The sequence below is a fragment of the Primulina huaijiensis genome, chromosome 11 (assembly GCF_012295235.1).
Source record: "Primulina huaijiensis isolate GDHJ02 chromosome 11, ASM1229523v2, whole genome shotgun sequence".
Classification (NCBI taxonomy): Eukaryota; Viridiplantae; Streptophyta; class Magnoliopsida; order Lamiales; family Gesneriaceae; genus Primulina; species Primulina huaijiensis.
Genome location: NC_133316.1, coordinates 5733708 through 5740407, shown reverse-complemented (window position 1 = coordinate 5740407; position 6700 = coordinate 5733708). Strand labels below are relative to the sequence as shown.

General features: G+C 32.3%; 1 long non-coding RNA gene across 1 annotated transcript; it reads right to left on the bottom strand.

The window, feature by feature from the left end:
* Nucleotides 1-893: 893 nt before the first annotated feature.
* On the bottom strand, nucleotides 894-1469 carry LOC140988814 (uncharacterized). Its single transcript, XR_012177367.1, has 2 exons — nucleotides 1336-1469; nucleotides 894-1256 (listed from the first exon to the last, which is right to left on the bottom strand). It is a non-coding gene; the product is annotated as an uncharacterized lncRNA (long non-coding RNA).
* Between the last annotated feature and the right edge of the window lie 5231 nt (nucleotides 1470-6700).

Sequence of the window (6700 nt, the reverse complement as noted above, 5' to 3'; positions counted from 1 at the left end):
TCTTTCACGTTGGTTCTCAAGCCCTCGTATATATCATCTGAAATGATATTTACTTATTTGGTTCCAAATATTGTTTGAGGCCAAAAAATATAGATGAATTCTAAATATAAAAAGGTTTTCTGATGATCGTTGTGAAATAAAAGTTGTTTCCATATGTCAAAAAGTTGATAGCTTACAACTAAACTACAAGCCTTTAGGGTATCTCCAATGCTGCATCAAAATGATGTTCTCATTGTCTTCTAATGGGAACTTTGCTATTTTGCTAAAATAGTACAGCCTCTTTCCTCTACGCCAAGTTTGGTGCAGAGGTTTTCATTTTTTTTTATTTTTTTGTTTTTTTATTATAAATTTGATTTTTTAATNAATTTTGATATCCTGCACACCTATCGTGCACACCTATGTGAGCACCGATGATGTGTCACTCACTTATTAGATGTGATGAAATATAGAAAAATTGTGTCTCCAAAATTTGTGTAAGAATATTTATTCTCTTACTGCCATGTACAAACACGTTAGGTTGAAAAATGAGAGGGGGGAGTTGTATCCAATCCAATAATACATGATAGCAGTCACGAGCCTGCCTTTCAGTTCCACAGATTTGTGTAAGAATATTTATTCTCTTACTGCCTTTTCAGCCCCAACAACATAAATAAAAAACAACAAAGCCAAGGAGTCTCAGAATTAATACATACACTATCTTTAAAACTGACAATCTGCCTTCCACGAGAATATTTCCCCTTACAAACTAAATTAAATATTGTGTACCTTTATATTTAATTAGTTTTGAGTGCACTTTACATCCATGGGCCGGTGCGAATCAATATTTTGATCGGTGAGATTGAAAAGCTCAGGAGGGATAGACAAGGAAGGAGAACATGAGTTGGTCGGGAACGAAGGAAGAAAAAGCATAAACCAGACATCTAAAAGCCCTGGTGTTACATCCTAAAAGTAAAGAAAAACAAAATCACATGATATGACAAGGGGTGTTACAAGGTCAAGAAAAGGTCTTACAAGGTCAAGAACACATAAAACAAGAGAGGAATAAAAGACAACAAGTCAAAAAATAATAATAAACTCAAATATGAATAGAAAATAGCTCAGCAAGATAGCACCCGATCAAAATCAACAAACGACAATCACCAATTGAAGTCCATGTTTGATCATAACCATGGAAACATCAACCAGCATCCAATCTTCTCGATCGAGGTACGTGATCGAATTCGCGCCGATGCATCCATACATACCATTGCCATGATCTAGATTCAAAACAGATATTGTAAAAAAACAAGAAAATTGTAATACCAGGAGTAAAAAAAGGACAGATCAAGTAAGTACCTTGAAATGTCGCTGATTCTGCAGCCTTTTCTCTATTCTCCATAAAATAATAAACGTTGCAGAAACACAGAGTGATGATGGGGAGAAGAAAAGATGGAAAAGTGGAAGAAGAATATGAATGAAAAGGTATGAAGGTAGAGAGTGGGCTTTTTATGGACAGCCAGTGGGCCTTCCAGATGGACCTGACAATGACAGGACATAGGCCAAGAAAGAATGTATTCAGCAGAGATGGAGCCACGTGGCAGCCCACCAGAATTTCATGGCCGACCTCTGTAAAAATCAAATTTAATTTCATTTAATTTAATAAAAGAACCAAGCTGCTTGAATTATTAGGGGTGAAAAGTTAAAAAAAAATAAATAAATAAATAAAATAAATAAAAAAAAAATAACATGATGGTGAAAGTCTAACAATACTGAATCTGGAATAATTTTAAATTCCACTCTTTTGTGATTTAGAGTACAATAATTTCTTTAATTTTTCGATAAGATATATTTACTTAGAATAAGCAGAAACTTGTAAAGGGCATATTTCACCTAATATATAAGACATGTTTATTTGATAAAATAAAATATTCAGTTGATATAGTACAGATATTATCGGACATAAGATTTGGAATGAACGAGCTAGCTAGCCCGAGAGGAAAATCGGACAAATAAAAGAATATCACTAGATATTTCGTCATATAAAAAAAAATGAGAATAACGAGGGCTTTCTCGATAATAATTCACTAAATTTAGACAATTTGTCTGAGTCATGAATTGATTATTATTATTGAAAAGGACCTTGTTTAAAATGTCGTGGAGAAATAAAATAATAATAATATGTATGTGCATGGGTGGGTGGAAAGTAACAAAAACAAGAATAAGATTACAAAATCCAGGTCTAGGTAGGCGTAAATTTGCCTTAATTTTAGTTTAACAATATGGTTTTGAGAGGGAATTAAGGCTGTGGGAAATGGCACTCATTTCACACACCACATTTCCCCAAGTTGGTCAAAACTATGCACATGGAATGCAATAATTATTAGGCTTTTAATTCATTTGAATTCCTTGTATAGTTATAGTTATTATTATTATTATTATTATTATTATTATTATTATTATTATTATTATTATTATCATCGCATTCCAAGAAAAAAATTAAAATTATTGTATGTTGAAACATATTTGAAAATTATTACAATGACTCAAAAAATAATTAGTCGATGATTTAAGTTCTATGTCAATTGGATTTATCCAAACAACCCAATTTGGTTGTTCTTGTGAATTTATAATTTTTAGCTTTAAATTCATCTATTAGGATCAGAGATGTTGCATAAGAGGAGGATGAATGAAGCACAAAAAATTTGAACTTTCTTTTCTTCATGTGATCTCTACTTGTATTAACATCATAAATCTGATTTCGATCTTCAAAGGTCATTAGCCAATTGATGAGTAATGAGGAAAGAATATTCTTAACTATGTGAATAATAATAAAAGTAATGAAAGACAATTATTTTTTCCGTAAGCTCGAAAGATAAAAATTTTATATGTCTCTCCTTCTTCTGTTTACATAATGTATTCACAAAAAGACTGTGATATTTACAATTTCTGTAAAAACCCACTTTAGTATGACTTAACATTGCCTACTGAAACTCTTACTATCAACACTCTTACAACTTACGTATTGCATCCTGATCAGAAAAAAATTTTCTGTCAGTTACAAAGATCTACTCAGAATGTTAATATAATAATGAGATTATAGAGAGTAACAGATGACACAAGATGATCTCTTAGAATATTTGATAAGGCTTGTATGAGTGTGCTTCTGATTTATTTTCATCAGTGTTTCTAAATAATATGATATCTTCGCGTTTAGTGTGTTATCTTTTGCTAAAATATGATCTAACTTTATATAGATTATCTTCAAACGGTCGGATCTGAATGGCTATGAATTGTTCATACTAATATCATTAATGCATTTGTCCAATATGTCAAATATAATTCGACATACTCCAAAAATAAAAAGTGACATTAAATACTTGACATTATCTATCAAATAAGTCAGAAGGTGTCATCTATAACTAGAATGCTGAACATGTTCTGTCTGTTGGAGTATTATTTTTTCGTACTCAAGACGTAGCAAAAATTTAAAAATTTTGGTTTCGAAATTCGAAACATTCCTTGGACGACTTATGATATATATAATATTCATAGGGTGTTTATATCTGTTTAACTTTGCATATTTAACTCTAACTCCGACTATTCGGTTTTTAAGCGGATATATTATTTCTTATAATTCTCTACGAATGGATTTTTCTCTTTTGAATCGTCTAATCAAGTCCATGATCGGAGACTGGATTCCTTGCTTAGATCGCACAAGAGATCATAAACAATTTTTTGCGTTGAGACTGTATCATCAGAATTTCAAAAATTCTGTAATGATGTGACCATGGAAGTGGTAGTGAAAATTTTCTTTTGAAAATTTAAAGTGGCTGAAAATTTCTTTATGATTTTCTGCCAAAATATGTGTGTAAAACTTGTCTTATTCCATATTACCATCAATGAAATATTTATAAATTTTGATTCTTGAATACATCAGGAATCTCGCTCATATTATGATTCATAATCCCAAGATTGCTGCAGTTCCTTCCATTAAGATTCCTATTTCATTAATTAGTTAAAATTCCCATGTTTTATGTATCATATAAAGTCAACTCTTGATAATGCATGATATACATATATAAATATATTTATATTAATACATCTATACATACATATACACATATGTACATGTATACACATATATGTAAATATAAATAACCATGAATTAATTTCCTAATTAATTTGTTAATAAATTAATTAATCAATTTTAGACTCATCTAGAATATTCCATGAGAATCATATACATATAGTAGTCACCACTACTAATATTATTATTTAATTAATAGATTCTAAATGTACAAAATAAATAATTATGGGCCCATTATAACTCTGATCGACGATCAGATAGCGTCGATGTAATGATGGTACAAACCTTATTCATGCAATTAAAATCAAAAATTGTAATATCAAAATTTTCACAGATCTATATTTTGCAGTTGCCAGATATGTGAACTCCTTCACCAAAACAGTCGGTTCCATACTCCTCACTTAATTAATAGTTAACCTAACTTTCACATATTCCAATTCATTAAATCAACTTATAAAATCTTTTACAGGCAATCAATTTGATTTTCATCAAACTATAGTCATCAAATTCAACTCCTTGAACTTGACAATGTCGATGGGAACACATGATCCGATACTTGTGTGAAATCTCAATGATTCAAAGATATAGCTAGCTGTGGGTTCACAACTTCATTGATTCAGAATAACATTTATTCTTATCCGGGCTTATCCTAAATAGCTCCATTCTTTTCATCAACACTTTAATCAAGAATGTCATATCTCATGTCTGATTGCATCCATCATATCATGGTAAGAGCGTCTAGTAGTATCGCCTCATGATCTCCTAGGTATCATTGATAGTGCCTGCTAGAACCTTATATTTTGGTTAGCGTACAGTACGGTCCCTTCAGCATATATATTCTGATTGAATATGCCATCATTGTTATATCGATAGTTATATATGAATTCGATAACAATGTGATATTATCTTTGAGTAATAACAGTGACATCGTGTGTGCAACTAGCAAAACAAATTTAAAACATATTTATTTTTTCTCCAAGACTCATTGCACTATTAACTTCCTACTGATACGTCCCATATTCCAAAAACCTCCTAGATTATGTGGAAATTCCTCGGTATATATTTTGATCGCTGATGAAACCTTAGTTCTTTTGCTTGCGCAGCGCCACCGGTGTTGTCGTAGTAGACTGGGATAGGATCAACTATTTTAGCAATGACACCCAACTCTTGAATGAAATTCCTCATCCAAACTGTCTCCTTCGCTGCAGCCGATACATCTATGTATTCAACCTCAGTAGTTGGATCCGTTGTAGTGTCTTGCTTGGAACTCTTCCAAGAGATAGCACAACCATTGAGCTTAAATACAAATCCAAATGTTGATTTCAAATCATCCACATATGATTGGAAAAAGAATTAGTATAGTCTTCTAATTTTAATTCTCCACTTCCGTAACGAAGAACAAACTCTCAGTTCTTTTCAAGTACTTAAGAATGTCCTTCACGACTTTCCAATGCAATGGACCGGGATTTTATTGATATATGCTTGCAACACTAAGTGAAAATACAACATTAGGTCGGGTAGATATCATACCATATATTATACTACCTATAGCAGACACATATGGAATTCGGCTCACAGTTTCTATCTCATCATCAGTCTGAGGTCACATAAAATTGGATATAGTCACACCATAATACATTGGGAGATATCATCTCTTGGAATCCTCAATAGAGAATCTCCTCATTATGGTATCGATATAAGTTGATTGGGTGAGCCTTAGCATCCCCTTCGATCTATCCCTATAAATTTGTATTCTTAATACGTAGAATGTTTTTCCTATATCCCACTAACCGTCTTGTATACACACAATTCCTCACGGTTCTTGACAAAATCAAACTATTTGATTGTGTTGTCAAATATGAGGTTTCAGTTCCTTGATGTCTGTTTGAGTCCATAGATGGATATATGAAGTTTGCATACTTTTTTTCTCACTTCCTACTCAAATAAATCCTTCAGGATAAGACATGTAAATCTCTTCTTTAATGTCACCATTAAGGAACGTTTTCTTCACATTCATCTGTCATATTTCATAGTCATATCATGCTCTTATGGCCAGCAATATCCTAATGGATTTGAACATTACGAATGGAAAAAATGTTTCTACATAGTCAATACATTGCCTTTGAGTATATCATTTTGCTACAATCTTTCTTTGAAGGTCATAACTTTCCCATCTGCCCCAAGTTTCCTTTTGTCATTTTCTTCCTACGAGAACAATTCCTCCATGTAGGTCTACTAAGGGCCACACTTGGTTCCAATACATAGAGTCCATCTCGGAATGCATGGCTTCAAGCTATTTAGATGAATCACCATCAGACAATACTTCTTTGAAGTTTCTTAGATCACGTCCAGGAATGAGTTCATCTTAGCTTTCTTAAAGAAGCAGACTCATCCTCTTAGGTGGCCTTGAGACCCTTTCAGATCTCATAGGAGCTTGTGTTTATTCAATTGGCTATTAGGGCATGGGTTCTTCTATTTCAGAAGTGGGTGGATCCCGAATCTCTTCGAGTTATATCACACTGCTTTTTCTATCCAATAGAAACTCCTTATCTAAGAAATCTCTAAGAATGTGACATTTTTTTGAGACAAACACCTTTGTTTCATTGGGATCGTAGAAATAATATCCATCAAACT